General features: G+C 47.9%; 2 pseudogenes; one reads left to right on the forward strand and one right to left on the reverse strand.

Annotated features, from left to right (window-relative positions):
• Positions 1-1,819: 1,819 nt before the first annotated feature.
• On the reverse strand, positions 1,820-3,284 carry LOC137228383 (thimet oligopeptidase-like; annotated as a pseudogene).
• A 3,327-nt stretch (positions 3,285-6,611) lies between these two features.
• LOC137228061 (serine/arginine-rich splicing factor 3 pseudogene) lies at positions 6,612-7,432 on the forward strand (annotated as a pseudogene).
• Positions 7,433-25,203: the final 17,771 nt, after the last annotated feature.

Genomic DNA, 25,203 nt, shown 5'->3' on the forward strand with positions numbered 1-25,203 from the left:
CTCCTAAGCCTCTTACAAGGTCAGCTGCCGAGGCTGCGAGAGATGAGTCGGGGCTCGCCCTCCACCACGGGGAGATCGCTGGTTAAAGCGCTCACGAGGGAGTGAACCGCGTGTCCGCACCGACACGCACGGGCAGACCTCGTCGATGCCTTCTGTTCGGGGTATGAAGCCCTCTCCTGCCTCTTCCAGGCTCTCTAGAAAGCATGTGCAGAGCCTCCCACCCCACCCTCGGACTCCGCGGGCCACAGCTGGAGGGAAGAGCCAAGGAACCGTGGCAGGAAGAGGCCAGAGGTCAGCGGGCCTCGGCCGGAGCCCGTCAGTCGGTCCCCATTCACACACCACCAGACGATCCTCTTGACCTGGGCAGTAGCCGCCAACCGACCGCTGAGGTGAGCCCGGTGCGCGCTTGGCTACCTGGCATGGCTGGGAACCCCAGGATCTCCTGGCAGAGGCGGGCATTCTCCTGGGCCGGGTCCGCGGGCGTCTGCGTGTGCAGGGCCTGAACCACCTTGGCCAGGACGATCTGGCACAGGTTGAAGAGGCCTGGGGGGCGGGAGGAAGGAGACGGGGGGCTGGCACCGTGTCCAGGCCGCGCTTTCCAGCCGGGCAGACCGGAAGCCCCCTTCCCTTCCCTCGGTCCGGCCGCATCTGGGTTGGCCTCCCGGGACTTGATGAGCTTGTCCAGCAGCTCCTGAGGGACGGTGCTGCCCGTGCCCCACCAAGACTGGCAGCAGCGCCAGGGCCTCCCAGGGCACGGCGCCCCCGGCCCCAGAGCCTTCCCTCTGGTTCTCGTCACCGGCTGTCACCAGACTTGCATGCAACGTTCTTTTCTTTTCTCTTGTCGTCTTTACGTCCCTCAGCCACGCAACGCGGTGAAGCCCTGACGCTCGCTGCCGCGTCGATACACCCTGAGAACACGATGCTCAGCGAGAGAAGTCATACACAGAAGGACACACAGGGCGTGACCCCACTGAGGAGAAACGTCCAGAGCAGGTAGATCCACGGAGTCAGCGAGTGGGTTCCTGGTTGTCAGGGGCTGGCGAGGGGACGGAGTGATAGCTAAGGGCGTGAGGGACATTTTCGGGGTGACGGAAATGGTCCAAAGCAGTAGTGACGTCTGTACAGCTCAGTAAACTGTCCCCACACGCCCCGGTGCAGCCTGTGAGAGCATCGCTCTCAGGATGAAGGGCTGACCACAGGAAGACTGAACGAGCAGTGGGTCCTGGGCCCAGACGCTCAGCTGGCGCCCCCCACGTGGGGAAGTCACGGGGACTTGCTGAGCCTCCACGGAGACTGGCAGCAGCCCCCGAGCTCACAGGGCACTGCGCCCCCGGCCCCAGAGCCTTCCCTCTGGTTCTCATCACCGGCTGTCAGCAGACTTGCAGGCAACATTCCTTTCTTTTCTTTTGTCTTTTTCCAAGGCAACTCTTGAGTGCATGTATTTAACATGCAGGGAACCAGCCCTGACTCCTTGATCTGGGTCTTCCAGCCTCTAGAGCCTCGAGGACATCCATTTCCGTTATTTACGCGCCCAGTGCCTGGGGTCTGATGATGGAAGCTGACACCGAGGGCGTCACCACGTGCGGGGTGATGTCAGTGGAAGAATCCCATGGCGAGGGCCTGCCTGAGGACCACGCACGCCCGGGCCCTCCCCGCCCCCTGCCTGCAGCCCTGCGCCTGGGAGCGGAGCTGGTGCATCGCGTGCCCGACGTCGTGGAAGTTGGTCTCCCGCTCATCATGCTGCAGCAGGGAGGGCAGGTTGGGCGTAGGCTTGGTGAAGTTGGCCACCATGGCCGCGATGGCGATCTGGCAGCTCCCATCATGCTGTAGGCAGCCCGGCTGCAGGCCGAAGCAGGCCGCGTGCCCGGACTTCCCCACCCTGCGGAGGGACGTGGATGGGGCCCCGCTTCCACAGAGGAGCCCCGGCCCACGGCCGACAGGTTCCCCCACGCACGCACCGAGGATAGAGATCAGGTAGAACTTGCCGATGGATGACCTTGCCCGAGGCCGCGTCCCAGACCGTTTAGAGCCTCACGTCTTCGTGACACATGCTGGTGCCCTCCTCCAGGTCGAAGGTCAGCCCCAGCAGCTCCTGGGAGATGCCCAGCAGCCCGCGTGTGAGCGCCTGCATGGGGAAAGCCTCATTGAGCAGGTACTGGTTCACGTGGTAGCGCGTCTCCTCCCCCGGTTCATGTAGTAGCGCAGGTCCCAGGCGTTGATGGGGCCGTCAAAGTGCAGGCCCCGCCTCTGGCACTCGGCCTTCTTTAGCTCCAGGATCACGGCCGCTCCTGCTCCCCGAGGGGCTTCAGCTTCTGGGCCAGCTCACCTGCGGGCGGAGGGGAGAGGCGCGGCTACGTCCCTGGGGCGGCCCCCCAGCCACCCCCGACCCCGCGCCCCTCGAGGCAGAATGAAGGGTCTGGGAAGGTGACCCCCAAGGGCTGACACAGTGGGGTCTCCGGTCAAGGTCCGCCTGACCCCGTCCCCACTGGGACTCAGGGGGAGGCGGTGTTACCTAGGACAGTGGCCACCACCTGGCTGGTCTTGTCCATGTTCATCTCCAGCACGGAGTCGGCATGCGTGCGGAACCCCAGCAGGCGGGACTTCAGGGCCTGCAGCCTCACCAGCTCCCTGAGGATCACGCAGTTCTCCTGGAACCCAGAGACGGAAGGCGCTGGGGACCGAGGGCCATGGCCTCCCCGCGGGCCCCGGGCCAGGTCTCTGCAGGCGGGCAGGGCTCCCAGGCCACTGGCGGGCACAGCCAATCCCCCTCCCTCCTCCTCCTGGCCCGGATTTCTAGACACTTTGGTGCTGTCCTAACACGTGGTCTTTATTAACACAGGTCCTTTTGGAACCAGAAACGGCATGAACGTGATGGGCTCTAAGGCCAAGGGCAGGAAGAAATGCGGCCAGTCTTTCCAGGAGCCACCAAGGGGCCTCCCCGGGCTCAACAAGACAAACACGGCTGCCGTGCAGACAGTGGCTCAACCCCACGGCGCCCGAACACCCAGCCCCTGGACGGTGAGACAGCTGTTGCTGCAGGTGGCCCGTGGCTCACTGATGAGGCCCGGCCCCAGGCGTACGCCACCTTCTCTGGGGCCACCTCTCCGGTCTGCAGTGGGGTTCTCCTGGGAGCCCCCAGTCACCACGGGACCAGCGTGGCCTGTCTGTAGCCCAAGAAGGTGGGGACACAAGACTGTCCCCCGTGCCCCCCGCATCACCCGCGAGGCCGAGCGAGCACCAGTGGTGTCTGCGGGGAAGATGAAGGGCTCACGCACAGCCCCCATCTACAGAAGCACAGACTGCAGCCACCTGCGCTATGGAACAAACACAAGTGTCCACGCAGGACCCGATGTCTGAATGTCAAGGCCATGCCCGGGCCACGGTGAGAAGGTGCATCCCCCATGCAAGCCACAGAGAGGGGATGGGGGGGCCATCTACGATTCTGAGCTCATCGGGCATCACCCCAGAGGGAGAGGGAGAGGGAGAGAGGTAGACAGAAGTACAGAGGGAGAGAAAGAGAGAGGGAGGGAGAGACGTCTCTCCCTTCCCTGGGGGTTCTCTAGTGCAGCCAAGGCTGAAAACCACTGCATTTTGGGAGATGGGTCCTCGTGGAAGAGTTAGATAGTAGCTCAATGGCATTATCGACACATACTAAAAAGGCCCCAAATCTTGGGGAGTCAGGGAGGGGAGTGTCGGCTGCCTCGTAAACGGGGAGAGATTGGGCATCAGGGGAGGTGCCTGTGCAGCCTGCGCCCAGGGCCCCGCAGACTTCATCTCCCAGCGGTGGTCCTGGGCTGGAAGTCAGCGGGGAGGTCAGGCTGTCCAAGCATCAACGTTGACTTCAGGGCTGATCTAAAAGGCGCCTGGTGTTTGTTGAAGCAGAGAAAAGAGAAAGCAGTAGGGAGAGGATGGGAGTGGGAGGGGGAGGGAGCCCCCCTCCTCAGCACTTCTACCGCTCTCCCTCTCTCTCTCCCTTTCTCCCTCTCTCCCTCTACCTCGCTGCCTCTCCCTCTCCCTCCATCTCTCCCCCTGCCTCTCTCCCTCCCTCTCTCCCTGTCCCTCTTTCCCTGTCCCTCTCTCTCCCTCTTTCCCTCCCCCTCTCCCCCTTTCCCTCTCCCTCTCCCCCTCTCCCTCTCTCCCTTCCTCTCTCCCTGTCCCTGTTTCCCTGTTCCGCACGCTCTGGCTCTACCTCTTTCCCTCTCCCTCTCCCTCCACCTCCTTCCCTCTCTGGAGAGGGAAGGAGGTGGAGGGAGAGGGAGAGAGACATGGAGAGGGAGGGGGGAGAGGGAGAGAGAGATGGAGAGGGAGGGGGGAGAGGGAGAGAGAGGGGGGAGAGGGAGAGAGTGATAGAGGGAGGGAGCGAAAGATGTCTCTCCCTCCCTCCCTCTCTCCCTCCCTCTCTCCCTCTCCCTCCCTCCTTCTCCTCCCTCTCCCTCTCGCTCCAACTCTCCTTCTCCCTCCGTCTCTCCATCTCCCTCACTCCCTCCCAGAGAGGCAGAGATAAGGCAGAGGGAGAGAGGGAGAGGGAGAGATGGAGGGAGAGGGAGAGGGAGGAAGAGGTAGAGGGAGGGAGAGGGAGAGGGAGAGAGGGAGAGAGAAAGAGGTCTCTTCCTCCCTCCCTCTCCCTCTCTCCTCCTCCTCTCCCTCTCTCCCTCTCCCTCTCTCTCTCCCTGTCCCTGTTTCCCTGTTCTGGTCTCCCTCTCCCTCTCTCCCTCTCCCTTGTCTCTGCCTCTCCCTCCATCTCTCCCTCTCTGAGAGGGAGTGAGGGTGAGGGAGAGATGGAGGGAGAGGGAGTGACAGAGGGAGGAAGAGGGAGAGAGGAAGGGAAAGGGCGAGGGAAGGAGAGGGGGAGACGGAGGGAGGGTGAGAGAGGGAGAGTCGGAGGAGAGAGGGAGAGGGAGGGAAGAAGAGACCATATTCCCTCTCCCGGTCTCCCTCTCTCTCTCTCTCTCTACCCCCCCCCCGTCCCTCTCTCTCTCATCCTCTCTCCCTCTCCCTCCATCTCTCCCTCTCCCTCTCTCCCTCTCCCTTATCTCTGCCTCTCCCTCTATCTCTCCCTATGTGGGAAGGAGTGAGGGAGATGGAGACATGGAGGGAGAGGGAGAGTTGGTGGAAGAGGGAGAGGGAGGAGAAGGAGAGAGGGAGGGAGAGAGGGAGAGACATCTTCGCTCCCTCCCTCTATCCCTCTCTCCCTTTCCCCCCTCTCCCTCCCTCTCCTCCCTCCCTCTTGTGCTCTCCCTCTCCCTCTTTCCCTTTCCCTCTCCCTCCACCTTCTTCCGTCTCTGGAGAGGGAAGGAGGTGGAGGGAGAGGGAGAGGGAAAGAGGGAGAGGGAGAGCGGAACAGGGAAACAGGGACAGGGAGAGAGGGAGGGAGAGGGAGAGAAGGAGGACAGAGGGAGAGGGAGGAAGGAAGAGACCTCTTTCCCTCTCCCTCTCCCCCCCCTCTCTCCCTCTCCTCTCCATATCTCTCTCCCTCTCTTCCTCTCCCTCCCTCTCCCTCCATCTCTCCCTCTCCCTCTCTCCCTCTCCCTTGTCTCTGCCTTTCCATCTCTCCGTCTCTGGGAGGGAGTGAGGGAGATGGAGAGATGGAGGGAGCGGGAGAGTTGGAGGGAGAGGGAGAGGGAGGAGAAGGAGGGAGGGAGAGGGATAGAGGGAGGGAGAGGGAGAGAGGGAGAGGGAGGGAGAGAGGGATAGAGGGAGGGAGGGAGAGAGGGATAAAGGGAGGGAGGGATAGAGGGAGGGAGAGACGTCTTTCGCTCCTTCCCTCTATCCCTCTCTCCCTCTCCTCCCTCTCTCTCTCTCTCCCCCCCTCCTGCTCTCTCTCCCTGTCCCTCCACCTCCTTCCCTCTCCAGAGAGGGAAGGAGGTGGAGGGACAGGGAGAGGGAAAGAGGTAGAGGGAGGGCGTGCGGAACAGGGAAACAGGGACAGGGAGAGAGGAAGGGAGAGAGGGACAGGGAAGAGGGACGGGGGAGGCGGGAAGAGGGAGGGGGGAGGCGGGAGAGAGACGGGGGAGACGGAGGAGGTAGAGGGAGGGGGAGGGGAGAGGGAGAGGGATGTGGGAGAGCGAGGGGGAGATGGAGGTGGAGAGGGAGTTGGGAGAGGGACGGGGAGAGGGATGGGGAGGGGGGAAGCGGGGGAGGGAGAGAGGGAAAGAGAGAGACGCAGAGGAAAGAGGGAGAGGGAAGGGGGGGGACAGAGGGAGAGGGAGAGAGGGAGGGGCAGAGGGACGAGAGGAAGCAGGGAGAAAAGAGAGAAAGAACACACCATGTACATTTCTGTCAAATGACACCGGGGATCCTTACACAACCAGGAGAAAATAACACAGCGAGGCTCTTTCTCAGCTGGAACTGGAACTGCAGATGGGGCGAAACACCACCAGGGTGGCCACACATGTCCAGCTGCCGCCCCAGCCCCCTGAGTCTGGTCACCAGGGCTCTGAGTGTTTGCTCCAGGGACCTGGGGTTCACCCTGTCACCCTGGAGGTCGGGCCTAGACAGCAGGGCCCCGGGCTGGACACATAGGGGGAAAAGCATCCCCACAGGACAGCTTGTGCGAGCCGATTCAGCTGCGAGATTCTAGAGGCCCGGGATCACCCTGTGGCCCATGAAACCCAGGAGCCAGGAGGGTCTTGCATCGGGATTCCTGTCCGTTGGACTGTAACGTTTGTGTAAGGAATCTTGGAAACAATGGTAACAAGAGTGAATTCGAACGAGCTTTAGGATATTATGGACCACTCCGAAGTGTGTGGGTTGCTAAAAACCCTCCCGGCTTCGCTCTTGTTGAAAATGAAGATCCCCGAGATGCAGCGGATGCTGTCTGAGAACTAGACGGGAGAACACTCTGTGGCTGCCGAGTAAGAGTGGACCTGTCCAATGGGGAAAGGAGAAGTCGAGATCGTGGCCGCCTCCTTCTTGGGGTCGTCGCCCTCGAGATGATTATCGGAGGAGGAGTCCTCCCCCTCACCACAGATGTCCAAGACGGAGAAGCTTCTCCCGCAGCCAGAGCAGGTCCCTTTAGTAGATATAGGAGAAGAGAGAGATCACTGTCCCAGGAGAGAAATCGCAAGCCGTCCCGATCTTTCTCTAGGTCTCCTAGCCGATCCAGGTCAAATGAAAGGAAATAGCAGACCACTTTGCAAGAGGAGTGGTGCACAGGAAATAACTTCATTTGACAGGAGTATGTACAGAAAATTCAAGTTTCGTTTGAGACTTCCGAAGCTTGATGCACTTTTTAAATGTTTTAGCTGTTCACATTTCTTTGTCTCTTGGGACAGTGACACATAAAGGTGTCATTCTCTATGGTTTGAAATGGGTCATATGAGGCATGTAATATGAAGAATTGTTTCTTTACAATGTTCTCTTAAGCAAAATTGAATTTGCTTTGAATTTTTGGTCTTGCCTAGACTGAGAATAAAACTCTAACTCCTGCCCACCTAAAGTGTGATGTTTATTATTATGGAAGCAACACTGGCAAACATTGAAGAGACTTTCTGTAGCTGGGATATGGTATGCAGCTGTAGTTAAGCAAGCAGTCTTTAAAAGGTGCTGTGAACACAAGCCAGCAGGTAGGAATGAAAGCCGCACCCTTACCCTAGATTAGAGGTTTAAGAATTCCACTAGTCTTCACACTGGACAAGAGGTTGTCCAGTGAGTTTAGAATCTAAGAAGTTTCAAGGAAGTTAGTTTCCCTTTGAGTTAGGTCATAAGTCCCCTCTGTGATTGCCGTACATGAATACATAGCTCTTTGTAATGTTTTTTGGAAGTTGAGATGATCAAGATACCAATGTCTTGCCAGATGAAGAGTATATTGTAGAGCTGAACTTTGAGTTACTGTGCAATTTTTTTTCATGCTGTCATTCGTAATATGTTTTGTGAGACTCCTTGGGATTAAAGTTTTGGTTCCAAAAGGAACAAAGAAAAAAAAAAGGATCCACCTGCCAATGCAGGGGACACGGGTCCGAGCCCTGGTCCGGGAAGATCCCCTGTGCCGCAGATCAACTAAGCTCATGGGCCACAACTATTGAGCCTGTGCTCTAGATCCTGGGAGCCACAACTACTGAGCCCCCATGCCACAACTACAGAAGCCCGCACAGCTAGAGCCCGTGCTCCGAAACAAAAGAAGCCACTGTAATGAGAAGCACGTGCCCGCAACAAAGAGGAGCCCCTGCTCGCCGCAACTAGAGAAAGCCCGTGTGCAGCAATGAAGACCCAACGCAGCAAAAAAAAAAAAAAAAAAGACGATACCGGCCAGGTGATCAAGGGTAAAATTGTTTGTCACAAGTCCCGTTGATGGGGTGTATCCTTGATGTGTGTATCCTTGATGGTGTGTATCCTTGATGATGTGACCTGAGGAGAATGACATTTTTATCTGTGTCTGGATCTTCTGCCCCAAACCCCGTAACTCCAGCCCAACCATAAGAAAAACATCAGAAAACCAACAGACAAACAAATTGAGGGACAAAATACCTGACCAGTCCTCCTCAAAACTTTCAAGGTATTAAAACCCAGGGATGTCTGAGAAATGTCACAGCCCAGAGGAGACTGGGACAGAAAAAGGATGTTAGGGGAAAGCTAGGGAAATTCTAGTAAAGTGTGGACTTTAGTTAATAATAACGTATCCATCTCGGTTCCTTAGTTGGATAAGCATGTCGTACTAACGTACTAAAGTACTAACGTGTTGGAAATAGGGGTACTGGGTCGGGGGTCCACAGCACTCTGTACACTCTGTACAGATCTTTGCAACTTTTTTGTAACTCTAAGCTATTCTAAAATTAAGCAACTACTAAACAGAGATAAGAATGTTATTTCCCTGATTTGAACATGCCTGAGTTTGTTTTCATGGTCACATTTGTGCTATCTGGATGTGTCTTGGAATCAGTAGCAGAGGAGAGTTGCCAGCCCCTGGGAAGATGCGGCTGGTTTGCAGGTGGCTTGCTCTGGAGCTGAAGACCACGGTGGGAAGTCTGCAGCCTCGGGCTGCACTTAGAACCATGGGAGGGGATGGGCCAGCTCAGTTAGGGATGGAACCTATAAATAAAACTCTTTTTCTTTTCCATTATGGCTTATCACAGGATATTGAATATAGTTCCCTGTGCTAGACAGTAGGACCTTGTAGCTTATCCATCCTATATTTAATAGTTTGCCTCTGCTAACCCCAAACTCCCAATCCAACCCTCCCTCCCTCTTTCTCCCCCTTGGCAACCACAAGTCTGTTCTCTATGTCTGTGAGTCTGTTTTTGTTTCGTAGACAAGTTCATTTGTGTCGTATTTTGGATTTCACATATAAGAGAGATCATATATGTGTCTTTCCCTGCTGACTTACTTCACTTAGTATGATGATCTCTAGGTCCATCCACGACGTTGCTGCAAATAGCATTATTTCATTCTTTTTATGGCTGAATATATTCCATTGTATATATGTACCACATCTTCTTTATCCATTCATCCATCAGTGGACATTTAGGTAGCTTCCACATCTTGCCTATTATAAATAGTGATGCAATGAACATTGGGGTGCATGTATCTTTTCTTTCTTTCTTTTCTTTCTTTCTTTTTCTTTCTTTCTCTCTTTCTTTATTTTTTTGTCACACAGTATGTGGGATCTTAGTTCCCTGGCCAGAGATGGAACCCATGCTCCCTGCACCGGAAGCACAGAGTCTTAACCACTAGACCACCAGGGAAATCCCAGGGGTGTATGTATATTTTTGAATTAGAGTTTTCTCCAGATCTATGCCCAGGAGTGGAATTGCGGGACCCTATGGCAGCTGTATCTGTTCTCTGCACGTCTCACATCAACCACCTGCACTCCACTGCTTGCTCTCAACGTCATCTTCGGGGAACACAACCTGCGACAGGGACCTTGACAAGAAGAAATGGCTCAGGGAAAAGCTACCTGCACAGGGAGGAGATAGAGGCCATCGACCCTGGGGTGCGGCGGGGAGAGTGGGCACGGAGATTTGTCATTTCATCCCTGATACTCAGCCCTCCTGGCTGCCCCACTCTAGGTCACCTCGGGATACAGAGGTGACCCGGTTAGAGTCCCAGCCTGTGCAGGAATCTAGGGGCACCAGCGGGTCTGAATAATATTAGTGCAGGGTCTCCCCCATGGCACTGGGGTTATTTGGGGCGGGTCATTCTCTGCTGGGGGCCCCTCCTGGGCACTGTGTGGGGTTCAGCAGCATCCCTGTCCCCACCCATTTGATTCCAGGGGCCCCTTCCCCCCCAGTTGTGACAACCACAGATTTTCCCCAGACATCACCGAAGAACTGGGTGAGGCGGAAGCAGGATGGCCCTGGGTGAGGACAGCTGTGTTGAAGCAACCAGCCTGGCTTAGGGCAGGGTCCGCCCCAGTCCCGTCAGAGCCTGCATTTACAACTGCCCCTTCCCTCTCCCACCTCCCATGCCCTGCAGTGGTCTCCGAGACATCATCCCCGTGTAACAAATCACACCTTCTCAGTTTACTGTCCCCAGCACCTAGAAGAGTGTCTGCTATGTAGTAGATGCTTCCTAAATACTTGCTGAATAAAGGAGTTGAATAAAGGGATGAGTGGATGAATGAATGAAGGTTACCATGGAAGGAGGGGGGAGATTCCCTTTCTGACTCTCGGGGGTTGGGATATCAAGTGAAAGATCCATCCTAAACAGGCTGACCAGCCTTCTGGGGTTCCCCGGAAATGAGGGTTTCCCCACAGTTCCAGCGCTCAAACCTGAGCGGTCCTGGGCAAACTGGGGGCGGGTGTTGGTCACCCTGTGTAAACACAGTAACAATTGCAACTGCAATAGCAATGGCCGAGGACCTCTACGGTCTTATTGACCAGGCCCAGTTCTTTACCTGGCGGGGAAGGGTGGGCCGGGATTGGAATTCCGGTGATCCAGGGTGGGCGGGTGAGGGCACACCCCGAGCTTGTGTAGGGGAGTCCAGGAAGGTTCTGGAGGAAGTGACAGTGACACAGGAGGGAGGGAGGAGTCTAAGGAAGAACATCCCACACGACAACGTGTGCCAATGGCCCTGGGCCCAAGGTCACACCTGACCAGGGCTTGCTTTTTTTCTTTTTTTCTAATTTACATTTTCCCACATGGATATGCAATTGTCCTAATGCCATTTATTGAAAACTCCTTAATTTCCCCACTTTCTGTCATATCAAGTTCTCATCTATCTGTTTCTGGACCTTTATTCTCTACCATAGAGGTATACGTCCCATCCTTGCACCACTAGGGCTGTTTCATCACTATAACTTTATTTTTTATTCATTTATTTCTTTGGCCGTGCCGGGCGGCATGTGGGATCTTATTTCCCTGACCAGGGATCGAACCCGCACCCCTTGCAGTGGAAGCTCAGAGTCTTAATCGCTGGACCTCCAGGGAAGTCCCCAGGGCTTGCTTTGACATCCATCGAATGGTGGCGGGTGGGCACGGGGAGCAGCTGTCTGTGAGCCATCCTGTGTAGAAATGCAGGGTGGAGGGCAGGACAGCTGGAGCGGGAGGGGAAGAGGCGGAGGAGGGAGGGAGGGATGGCGGGCGGGCGAGAGACAGACAGAGAGTTTCCGGAGACACTAGCTCTGGCCGTGTCCTAGGGCATGAAAGCTGAAAATAGCTCCTAGTGCCGGGAGCCTTGGAGCCGGAGCCTGGGAGCCAGGGTGACTGGCTCTCCTCCCTGGTGTGTGTGTGGGGGGGGGGGGTGGAGGGGGGTGGGCTCCGGACTTCTCAGGCTGGGAATGGGGTGCACGGAGCAGGGACGGAGCAGGGACCCTTCTCTCTGGGACCTCGCGGGCCATCCTTAGCTCACAAAGCTGAGCCACTCCTGGCCCTACGAGTGGGGGGCTTATCCTCCCTGTCCCCTGGATCACACCCCCTCACACACAACTTCCCCTTGTGTGCTCCCAGCAACCAAGATAATCTGTTTTTAAAAGATTTGGGGGAGGGGGGTAAACATACAAACAAGAGCAGAATGGATACTTTTTCAGAATGGGAATGGCTCTGTGTAACCCCATCCCCAAGGTAACCAGAGTCCTGACCTCTAACACCCTTGACGAGTCAGCCTTGGTCTGGGCTTGCAGACCCACGGAAACTTCCTCATCCCCTCCTTCAGACCCCGTCTCTCCCTCGGCGTCTTTGTGAGAGGCACCCGGGGAAGTGGGACTGCTAGGCTGTACTGCTGCTAGAACTCCACCTGGGCTCCACCAGGCTCCAGCCCCCCGCCCTGTGCACCTCTCTGACCCTGAGGCACCTCAACTGGTAGGAGCGGCATCACCTTCCCTCCCGGGACTTGTGACACTTAAGGGAGACACAGAAAGGACAAGCGTTTGGCTCCCTGGCTGGCAAAGAGCAGGTGCTCAATTGTCATAAGTGTCCGTATCAGTGAGGGTTCTCCAGACAAACAGAATCCATAGCCTCTGTGTGTATATACACACACACGTACACATGTACACGCATACAAAAATATACAGCTGTGTATATATGCAGTACGCATACAGACATATACACATATAGTATATGCAATACGCAAATACATATATACACACATATATATAATGCATAGTTTGTATATATACAGTATGTCTACACACATATACACATAATATATACAATAGACACATACACTATACATACACACATATGAAATGCATAGTTTGTATATATATATACAGTATGTACACATTCGTATAAGATGCAATATACACACCTAGGTTCGTCTATATCATACATATATACACACATACAAAGATATTTAGGTGTGTATATATACAGTATACATACATACACATATAATATATGCAATACATACACGTACATACATATAGACACACATATACACCTACATATAAAAGCATGTAGAATAAAAATATATGTACTGCATCTATAAATTCGTCGTATATATACATACACATATCATATATAGGATACATACACATACATATATACAATGTATACACACACACCTATATGTAAATATGTGCATGTACATACACATATAAGTACACACGCAAGTGTGTATATAGAGAGAGTACATACATATATACATATAATACCTATACACATACAGGTATACAACATATATACACACCTATATATCAATATACACTGTATACATACATACATACAGTGTACATATACTGTACACATACACACCCATATATCAATACATGGGTGTGTGTATATATACAGCATGTTCACCTTCATAATATGTATACTGTATATATACACATACATACATGTATACAATATATACACACAAATATATAGGCTTGTATGTATACTGTATATAGTACTTACACATAGACTACAAACGCATGCACATATAAACATATGTGTATACATATATATATCATATCTATACACACATATACAAATTAATAGGCTTGTATATATTCAATATTTTTACATATATAGTTTCGTTTTAAGGAGTTGACTCTTGTGACCGTGAGGCAGGCAAGTCAGGGCAGGACTCTGGGCTGGAGACACAGGGAAGAGCTGATGTGCCAAGTCCATTGGAGGAACACTTCCCTCTTTCTAGGGCACCTCATTTTTCTCTCCAGTCCTTCAACTGATGGACGAGGCCCACCCACGCCGCGGCATTGACAATCTCCTTTACGCAAAGTGGACCAATTTCAGTGTTAATCTCTTCTGAAGAATACCTTCCTGGCCACATCTGGAATAATGTTTGTGGTTGCCGGGGCCCCACGCAGTGCGCACATGAGATTAACCATCCCCGTGGCGATGATGACACTTTATTTTCTCCCTTGACCATTGTCACTACTATTCCAATTAAAATGGCAGTGCTATGAGGGCAGGGCATTTCCTTTTTTGCCAGTACTGAGCGTCCGCGGTCTGGTGCCTAGCATAGGCTAAATACACGGCATTTTTGTGAACAGAAGCCGGGATTCCAGCTGTCATATTTAATAGGAATTATAGTCTTATTACTGTGTGTGTGTGGGGTGTGGGGTGTGTGTGTGTGTGTGTGTGTGTGTGTGTGTGTGTGTGTGTGTGTGTGTGTGTGTGTGTGTGTGTGTGTGTGTGTGTGTGTGTGTGTGTGTGTGTGTGTGTGTGTGTGTGTGTGTCACGGTATGTCGAGGTCAGGAGTCGAACCCGCCACCACTGGCCCTGAGAGGTTTGGCCGGGTCCCCACTTCGGGCCGGTGGGTGTGGCCAGGGGCAGCCGATGACGTGCGTACGTGCGTGCGTGCGTGCGTGGGAGCGTGCGTGCGTGGGAGCGTGCGTGCGTGGGAGCGTGCGAGTCCAGGAGGCGGGCCGCGCGGGCCGTGAGTGTTTCAGTGCGGCCCCCGGCTCACTGTGCTCGCCTCACGCCGGCCCGAGCTCGCAGCAGCGCTGGGGGCCCCGGGCCTGTGACCACAAAGAGGGAGCCGGGGCCCGGACGGGAGCGCGGCGGCGGCAGCTGAGGCCCAGGCCAGGCCCCGTCCCTTCAGCCGCCCGCCTGCCCGTCTGCCCCGCCCCCGCCGGCGGCGCCGCGCCCCTCCCCCAAGCGCCAGACTAGCGCGGTGCGGGGACCGCGCGCGAAGACATGGGGGAGAAGCTGGAGCTGAGGCTGGAGTCGCTCTTGGGGACCGAGCCCGCCGTCTACCCGTGGCCGCTGCCGGTCTAGGTAAGTGCCGCCCGTCCCCTCCTCCCGGACCCCCGCCCCTCTTCCCCCACGGCGCGCGCTGAGCCCACCGAGAAACGGAGCGACTCGAGTCGCCAGACCCTCTTTGGAGCCCCTCTTCCCGCCCCGCCGTGGTTCTCCGCGGCAGTTTCCAGCCCCCGCGCGCAGAGTGGGCAGAGGGGAGCCGGCGCCGGCCGAGGGCGTCGACTCGGCCGCGGGGACCCTGCGCTTCTGTGGGGCCCCCGAGCCGGTCTGCGGTTGGCTCTGCAGGGCTGGGGACCCCGGTCCCCCGGGGCCTGGAATGTCGGCGGGCTTGCCCTTCTGTACTTTAGGATCTGACATGTAGGGTTTCTTTTTCCTGGTAGTTTATTCTTAGCGCTGTCAACGTGCTTAGTTTTTTTTTTTTTTTTTCAGGGCACCCTTTCCTCCCTCTCTCCAGTTTTTTTGTGTTTCTGTTTTGTTTTGTTTTAGTTAGGCATTTTGTCCCTCTGATCTTGAGTGGGTGGGCTGGCAGGACACTTGGAGAGGAGGCGTTCTGTCCCCTGACCTTGAGTGGCCTTTGGAAAATGACAGGCCAGACGGAAATTTAACTTAATTGATATATAATATTGTATCTGTCCAAGGTGTACAATGTGATGATTGGTATATATATAGTGTGTGAAATGATTACCACAATAAGTTTAGTTAACCTTAATTCACATAATTACAAATGTTATCTTTGTGATGAGAACTTTCAAGATGTACTCTCTTAGCAACTTTCAAACATAAAATACGGTATTGTTAACTGTAGCGACCGAGCTGTACATTACATCACCATTACTCCCTTGTCTTATAACTAGAAGTTTCTACCTTTTGATCGTCTTCCCTCATTTTCCTCACCTCCAACCCCCAGCTCTGGCAACCGTCATTCCATTCTATCATGAGTTCAGTATTTTAGATTTCACGTATGAGATCATAAAGTATTTATCTTTCTCTGTCTGACATTTCATTTAGCATAATGCCCCCAAATCCACCCATGTGGTCACAAATAGGCAGATTTCCTTCTTTATCACGGCTGAATAATAGTAGGTTGTATGCATCCCATTTTCTTCATCCATTCATCCACAAAAAAACACTGAGGTTGTTTCCATGTCTTGGCTCCTGTATTGGGTTGGCCAGAAAGTTCATACAGTTAATGAATACACTGTTCAATAAAACTTGGTGAAAATGAGTCTTTCATTTTTACTTAAAATAAATCTTTGACAAAGCCAGCTAGGCATCCCTTTGCGTAATGACTTATATCACATTGAAATATTTTAAACATATGAACAGTAATAGCTGAAATGACAAATGTTACTAATATTGACACAGTTTATCAAGGAGAATATGTTAGAATATGTTAAAATGCAGATGGACAGTGAAAGAACAAATATAACTTTTAACTAAATATTGTCTTGATATTTAGACCATTGGTTAAAATCATGATAACAGGTTTCATCCATTTCAAGAAAGCAGAATATTTGCAGATCACTTAACATTTACTAGGTATGTTCTCAGTCTGGAAGGATATATTTCACTGACATGTGTCATTTAATTTAACCACATCCCTCTGTAATAGATAGTGTTATCCCTATTTGCAGATAGGAAACAGGCTCAGAAAGATTAAGAATGTTACCTAATTCTAGTAAGCAGCCAAACCTAAACTGATCTAATTCCAGGGCAAAGCTCTTTCTGACACATCAGTGTGGGTCTTTATCTCTTTGAGAATTGTTGAACATTAAAAGCCTTCTTCCAGTTAAATGCATAAAGAAACAACATGAGCAATGACATAACAATACAAGTCTCACGAAATAATTGGTGTGTTTGGCCTTGCTTTTGTTGATTGATCTTTTGCAAAATTGCTTTTCTCTTGAGATATTTAAAGTGGACTTTAACTATTTTCTTGGAAGACTTTCCTAAATTATACCTATCAGAAAGCTGCTTTGCTTTAAGGCTGAAGAAAAATGAAAGCTTACTTAACTACACTTAGGTGCCAGGGTCATACTATGAGCTCTACACCTGCCAGGATTCACGCTAAGATAGATAGGGTGGCTCAGCAAACTGTCCATAGTCCTGTGATTCCTTTCTGATATTCTGAAGTAGAAATAATTTAATAACTGTTCACAAAAGAGAGAAACACTGTTTCTTGGTCCTCAATATCATGCTGCTGTAGGCTAATTCTTTCTCTCTTCTGTCGCCCCTTAGTATAGAGAGTGTGTTTTGGGGACCCTCCTTCACGATCTTCTGCATTCCAAGAGCATCTTACATAAATCCAGGACTTCTCAAGCAGCCAGTTTTGCCAGATGGTCTTAGGGTTGGTTGTACCCCTATATGTATAATCCTGAACTTCTCAAGTAAGGTCCTTAGAGAGCATAATGGCTAAGAGAATTGGTGCTGATACCAGACCTGAGTCCAAATACTGCCTATGCCCCTAACTAGCTGTGTAACCTTGGAGAAGTAACTTAAGCCCCTTAAAGGGATTAGATTTCTCACCCGGAAAATGGTATAATAAATGCATCTACCTCATATGGTTAGTGTGTAAATTAATGTAACTTGAGATGGTGCGTGTTAAGCATTAGCACAGTGCCTGTCTCTTGTTAGTAGTACCTGCTTTTATTATTAATTATTCTCTTTATATTCCCAGTTCCAGCTAGGTGCCTAACATATAATAGTTGTTCAGCACATATTTACTGGATTGAACCAGCTCTGAAATTTAAGCATTGGGTCAACAGCAAAGTAGTCACCCCACCATCATTTCTCCCAGAGAAAGGGAGAATAGATGGAAGCCAGCCATCATACTTTCTTTTCTTATTCTAAACTTCCCATCCAGCCCCAGCAATAAAATAATCTTCCTGAACCCCAACAATTTCAAGAATTTTTCAAATCACACTATTTGAAAATAGTTGGGTTGCCCAGATCTAATATGTCCCAGGACCCCAAGGTCACCAAGCTTATATTAATGAAGTCTAGTTAAGATAAATGATTACAGTTAGTAAACCAACTGCTTATGAGCTCATTGGGCTTTTTAAAATTTACTATCTGCGCTTCATAGAGACACAAGTATTTTGCTTTTGTAGGACGCTCAACAGTCAAAGTCGTCTTTTAAAAAGCACAAATCAGACGCTATTATTGCACTGCTTCTAACCTCTAAAGGCTATCTATTGTAAAGAGATTAAATTTTCAACTACTTAGCCAGGCTCACAGAGACCATGTGCTCTGGTCACTTACTACATCTTTCCCTGACCTTCATGGGGTTCGAGGCACAGTTGTCTTTTTCAGTCCCTCAGATGCAACAAGCTCTACTTCTTGCTCTCCCAGCTTTAGATTGGCTAATCCATGTACCCAGACCAATTTCCCTCTTATCGTTAAGGTCTCGGTTCAAACGCCACCACTGCTATCTTGACCAAAGAGACCTGCCTCCTCAGTGCCTCTCCATCCCTTTGTCCAGTCGTATTTCTGTCACCGTACAACATTTATTTACGTGTTTACTCTGTCTTCCTCCACCACTGGACATTTGCTTAAGAGCAGGGACTTTGTAATTTTTTGCTCACCACTGAATCTTCCAAGGCTTGCAGCACACACTGGCACATAGGTGTGTAGGAAATGTGTGTCTAATAAAGAATAAATACGTGAATAAGAAAAAACTGTGAAACACTAACACAAGAATATTCTTCTTTCAAAAGAATAATGAAAAATAATTTCATTCAATAAGAGTCATTCTTAGTTACTGATACGTGACTTAGTAGATCCCATTCAATTTAAAATGTTCCCTTTTTTTCTGATACTTTCACAAGTCATTGATTAAATGTTGCTCACTTTTAAGGCCAGTCTGTGAGACATTATTTAACTTGTCTACTCTAAAGTTCCAGCGTTAACTCAGGCGGGGCTTCACCAAGTACTGACCATGTGACCTTGGCCTCTCATTGCCTCAGTTTTCTCATTTGTAACATGGGTATAATAATCAGCTTATTTCATACGCCTATGAGGAGGAGAACTTTACATATATGTGTGTGTGTGTGTGTGTGTGTGTGTGTGTGTCTATATATATGTATTTAAACAGTGTCTTAGAATAGTGTCTGGCACATGATAAGCATTATAGAAGTATTGACTGCTGCTACTAGTACTGTTATTATGAGAACTAACTGTTGAGAATAATCCTTCATATAGTGGTTTATTCCACTGAAGATAAAGGAAACTCATAGAATATTAGAAATCAGATTAAACACAGAAAGCCAGTAAAATATACCAGGAGAGAAGATGATGAGAGTGTGAAAACATAGAGGAGGAGAAAAATGGTTTTTGTATTTCTTTTTCTTTTTTAAAGAAGGAAAGAGCCTAGAAATAGGACAAAAACTATTCATTGGCTATACTGACATGGAGATCGCTGGTGACCTTCATAAGTAAAATTTCAGGACAGTGGGCAGAGAGATTACGGTGAGAGAAGTCAGGTGGATGTAAATTATAGAGTAAGTGGGACGTGAGGAAATGGAAACAATATATGATGATAACAATTTTGAAAAGTTCAGACATGAATTGGCTAAAGAAGATATGCAGGGATTAGAGGAGGAGGGAGGCTTTCGTGTTACACGTACAGTTTTCAACATTTTAAGTTGGAGTTACTAGTCTAGAATGAGGTTGAATTTTGGCAAGAATCATGCATAAGGAGTAGAATGGGTTGTAGAAAATGCAGTGCTGTGAAGTACTTGAGAAGATGAGAGAAAATGAAATGCTGTCTGTAGTGCACGTGGCCTTTGAACTTGAACTCCTGTAGTGAAAGGGAATACAAAGATCAATGCAAATGCTAATGAATTAACGGATTTGGCAGTGGACTATTTACTGACTTCTGTGTTCCTAATGAGTTAGGAAGCGCCTCACCAGCTCAGAGTGAAGGAAGTAGAGAGGATGGAGGAAAATTTGAGGAGGGTAGGGAAAGCTTCTAAGAAAATAGTCCTTAAGGAGAATTAGAAAGAACTTACTGTAAGTCAGAGCAATATTTCCAGTCTCGAAAATCCATTTGGAGTTGGTGATTATTAATTTATTGGAATACCAATTTGCCCTGCCACATGAGTTTTCTCCGGCTACCTGGATATAAATTACACAGAGGCAGAAAAGAATGAGAGATAACAATCGAGGGAAAATACAATTAGTAGTTTTGTTTACCGTTTTCCACTTCCCCGCTCCAACTCTGGGGAGCCTTCATGGACATGGCTGCCCTCCCAGCCTCCAGCAGCACTCTGTTATCAAAGAATTCAAAGAAATGGAACATAGGTTTCCAACTTATTAATTTAGCAAAATCAAAAATTGTGTATAATGTTTTCTGTTGGCAGAGATTTTTGCAATATAATTTGGTTCCGTCTTTTGACAAGTAATTTGGCAATGTCTAGCAAGATAAAAATGTTAATAGCTTTTTACACGTTAACTCTAATTCTGGAAGCTTATGCCGATAAATAATTTATAATCCAGAAAATTATTATATAAAGATGCTCATTGTCATGTCATTTGTAATAACAAAAAATTGGAAACACCTTTAATTGTTAACAATAGGAAAACAGTTTAGGAAATTATATCCACTTAGTAGAAAGTGACACAGTTACTATATTATAATTACACGATGATGGAGCAAAATAAAATAATGCTTAATAAAGAAAGAATGAAGAAAGCTGACCTAAAATTGTGTCTTCCTTGTGACAGTAATTATGTAAACATACCAATATTTATTAAAACTTAAAACCAAAATAAAGTTTTAAAAGCTCTGTACCAGTAATGGGGATTTTATGTTTGTTTCAAAATATTTTTTAACATACCTCTTATAATTTTGTTTTGTCTACTCTTTTTCTTAAGAATTTCTGACTCTTACCTCATTTTTCATTTCATAGTTTCAAATAAAGTCAGCAATTTTATCATCAGAGAAGATTAGACTTATTTGACAGTTCGTAATTCCAAGTTATTTGGTATAAAAAGACCATATACACTTGTAGGTGCTTTCAAAATAAATTTTCGAGAATTTTTTTTTTTTTTTGCTTAGTCTTTCCTGGTATGGAGATGAAGCAAACTACCTAAAATTGCTAGCCGTTCTTTTTTCATTTTTCTCATTTTATTGATTTATCTTGTCCTTCACAGAAATGATAACAAATGAGTCTGCAGTTGCATCTGCCAATTTCTTAAATCCTCTATTATCCACATTATGAAATCATACTAGTATGAATGCTTCCAGTATTTTCAGAGCTCTTTAGTTAGTATACTTTAGCATTCTGTATGAAGTATCTTATGTAAGTGTAAAATTTAGACTCAACTTCTGGAAGCTTTGATTTCTTAGTTCAAAAGTGAGAGATCCTTAGTTCAGCCATATGATTAACAATTACTTGTATAGTAAGAAGCTCCTAATTTATTCTTTTATGGATACCTGGCAGTTTTCTTGCCATTTCTCGGAAGTTCTCTATTAAACACATTCTCTCTCTGTCTCTCTCTGTCTCTCTCTGTCTCTCTGTCTCTGTCTCTCTCTCTCTCTCTCTCACACACACACACACACACACACACACACACACACACACTTGGTGATTAAAAGCACAGATATGGCATTATGAAATCTAAGATTCAATTTCCAGTTCTGTAGTTTCTGGGCCACTTCACTTTAGGCAAGTAACCTAATGTCTCTGAACCTTGTTGTTTTCATCTGTAAAATAGAAATTATAATTATATCAGACAATCCTCAAAACATCCGTAATGATTTTAGAGTTTCAGAGTCAGGTAAAAGCAGGCACTCAGTAAATGGCTAGTGCTTTTATTACTTTATTATTATTTCGGTCTTGGTTTTCCTTGAGTCTGTGAGTCCCCATAATGAAATGTAATTTCCAGTAGATTGAGTAACACCTGTTTTCACCAAAAATTTTAACTGAGTTCATTACTTTCTGTGCAACCCAGATTAGTTTTCTGCCTCTTTTTCTGTGCCGTATGTAGGTGTTCAGTAGATTTATTTAATAAATGTATGAATGCTTGAACGCGTAGATGAATTTTTAAATGCTTCTTTTTGAGAAGGTAGAACAAATGTGACACAGTAGAACACATAAGAAAATAATCCATGGAAAAAATGGCAAAGTCATGTATGTGCCCAGGGCCAGCCTAAGAAGAATTGCTTTTTTTTTTTTTTTTTTAGGAAAAATGTGTTGAATAGCTTATTTTAATTATTTTTAGAAGTTAAGTACAGGGACTTCCCTGGCGGTCCAGTGGTTAAGACTTCGCGTTCCAATGCAGGGGGGTGTGGGTTCAATCCCTAGTCGGGGAGCTATGGTCCCACATGCCTCGCAGCTAAAAAACCAGAACATAAAACAGAAGCAGTATTGTAACAAATTCAATAAAGACTTTAAAAAGTGATCCACATCAAAAAAAAAAAAGTTAAGTACAAAAATTTGCTGATGATTTAGGACCAATAAAATAATGTGAGATTAGCTGTACTAAAACAGAATGTTGAGCTACATTCACATTAAGTGACATTATATAGTCTAAATTTATGGAAAACTTCTGAGATGGTGAGTGACCTTTGAGCAGAAAAAGACGGAGAAATGGCCTTTTCTGCATTCTATTGTGCCTCTAAGTAAAATGCTTGGTAATCTAGCTACAAAACTCTCTGTCATTTGGCTTTAGGCACCTACTGTGATTTACCTTGTGAAGATCAGATTTTGCCATGGAGAGGATTTGTAAAAGTATCACACGTTCCAGTACCGTTGGCAACCACAGCTACCAAAAACTCCCATTTAAATTGATGAACCTAATATCAGATGATAGTATCATTTCCTTGTGGGTGTTCTGGGGAAAGGTGGGTAGGAAATATATAAAAGTGAATACTTTATTGACTGAAATAACAATTCATCATTTTGAAAACATAAAATACATTAAAGTTGTTATAGCATCATCCATTAATATTTCACTGTAGTTTAGACATGGCCTACAATCAATGTTTTCTGCCCTTTGAAACAGAACCATGCTTGTGGTATGCATTAATCATATAAAAGATGAAACACTGAAAAGAAATTCAGCCTTTAAAGACAATTTGCTTTGATTTATTCAGTGGGTTCTCCTAAAAAGTTAATACCAAGAATTATTGCTTGTTAAATTGGAGTTAGAAATTCTTTCAGAGTTACTTAGTATTTTCTTTAATATCAGTATCAAGGAAGGCAAAGCAAATTTGCATATTTATTAGGAAATACAGGCACATAATCATAAAACAAGAAGACACAACGTTTTTATAGACTTTATTTTTTAGAAGTGTTTTAATTTTACAGAAAAATTGAGAAGATAGTATAAAGTGTTTCCATATACACTATACCCATTTCCCTCTATGATGATCAACTTATATTAGTATGTTCCATTGTTACAATCAGTGAACAAATATTGATACATTATTGTTTACTATAGTCCATACATTAGTCCAGTTCCTTAGTTTTTACCTAATGTCCTTTTTCTATTCCAGGATTTCATCCAAAACATCACATTACATTTAGTTGCCATGTTTCCTTAGGCTCCTCTTGGGTTTGATAGCTTCTCAGATTTTCCTTGCATGACCTTGGCAATTTTGAGTAGTTAGGTTTGCGTAGGATGCCCACTACTAGAATTTGTTTGATGCATTTTTCATGATAATATTGGGATTATGTGTTTTGGGGAGGAAGAGCACAAGAGTAGAAGGGTTATTTTGTCAGATCACATCAAGTGTACAAAGTATCAATATGCATTATGAATGCTGAGGTCGACCTTGATCACCAGGCTGAGGTAGTGTTTTTCAGGTTTCTCCATTGTAAAATTACTGTTTTCCCTTCTCCATATTGTACTTTTTGGAAGGAAGTCAATATGCTCAGCCCACAACTAAGGAATGGAGAGTTATGCTTAAGATGGAGTACTACATAAACTATTTGGAATTCTTTTGCACTGGAGATTTATCTATTCTCCCGCATTTATTTACGTATCCAATCATTTATTTATATCAGAAGAACTCATGGATTTTTATTTTATACTTTGGGTTATAATCTAATTCTACGTTAGTTACTTTGTTCCTCAAATTGCTCTAGTCCTGACCCTTGTGAACTCTTTTCAGTTCAGTGGCTCGTGTGCCACTCTGAGGTATCCCCATCCTATATATTTTTTTGGAACTTCCTTACTTTCTGACACTATAAGATGGTCTTGTATATAAATCTTGTATATTTACTGCCCCAGTCCTAGAATCAGCTACTTCTTCAAGGATAACCAGGTCTTTTTAGTGGAGCACAGTATTAGACAGCAGGATCTGGGTGTGGGGTGTGCTGATTGCTGCCCGGATGTCATTGTTTCTAGATCTTCTCAGCTGACAGAGCAAAGAGATAACATGTGTGTACATTACCCATGTATATGCACACGTCTATAAGTATCTCTCTACATAACCATGTGTATTAAGGTAATATGAAGCAATATTAAGCTAAACATGAATGTATATTGATGTTTCCAACTTTAATCTGTTACCACATAGACCATCTTAGCCTCATCTCTTGCTTATCTTTAAATTTCAACTCCAGCAAAACACTTGACTTTTAGAAGTATGGAAATCAAATTGTAGCTACTTTGGGAAGCCACATCATCTAGCAGAATAATTCTGAAAGGGCAAGGTGTATATCATCAAATTTTAATTTACAGTCAGCAGCACTTTGTAACATCCATAGGCCTCCAGACCTCTGCTTCCAAGAAGATGAAGTAGCCCATTTCTCCCAGGTTCTTCCACTTAAAACTAAAACCCTGAACATAACAACAGACAAACATAGGAAGACACTGAAAGGTGGAAATGAGAAGGCAGACTTAACTAGGGACTTTGGGACTTGAGGAATAACATGGTGATGAGTCCCCTGTGTTTCCTGTTGCTTCCCATACATCCTGGAGAGGGTATTACAGGAACCCCCAATCAATAACCACCAACAGAACAACAGACGAAAAAGCTTCAAAAAAGAAAACACAAAACCCCCATTCCCCCTAGCCAAGGTGTGAGGAGAGGGGTTGCCAAAGACAGAAAAACGTTTGGGCAATAATATACACACTACTCGAGCCAAGTGCCAGTGGAATATTGCACCCATCCCCTATGTCCTGTGGTTTCAGTTGGGCCAAGCTAGGATTTGATCTTCCACACCACCCCACTCCTGCCCTCCAGAAGACGCAGCGCTCTGATTCGCCACCAGGGCTGTTACAGTATGGTGCAGTGGTGAGCTGAGCCTCCACCCCTTTGCATTAGCAAAGAGACTTTCAAAGGTGGTGCCTGACAGGCTAGTTAACACTGGGCTGCCCTCACACAGTCGTGGGGTCCAATGGTGGGACCTAGCCTCCGTCTCTCCCTGACATCGATAAGAATAGGATGTTACAGGTTGGAGGGAGTAGGCACCCCACTAACCCCCAACACATGGTGCCAGTGAGACCCAATGGGGTGCTGAATCCCCATAACCGTCCTGAGGCAGTAAGACAGAATGAGATGGCACAAGCAGGGCTAGTTGGCAGTTCTCTTCCTCTTACCCTGGTGTCAGTGGGGCCAGTAGGTAGCTGACCCTCTACCCACACCCGGCATCAACAAGAAGGAATGAAGTG

The sequence above is a fragment of the Pseudorca crassidens genome, chromosome 7 (genome assembly GCF_039906515.1).
Source record: "Pseudorca crassidens isolate mPseCra1 chromosome 7, mPseCra1.hap1, whole genome shotgun sequence".
Taxonomy (NCBI): domain Eukaryota; kingdom Metazoa; phylum Chordata; class Mammalia; order Artiodactyla; family Delphinidae; genus Pseudorca; species Pseudorca crassidens.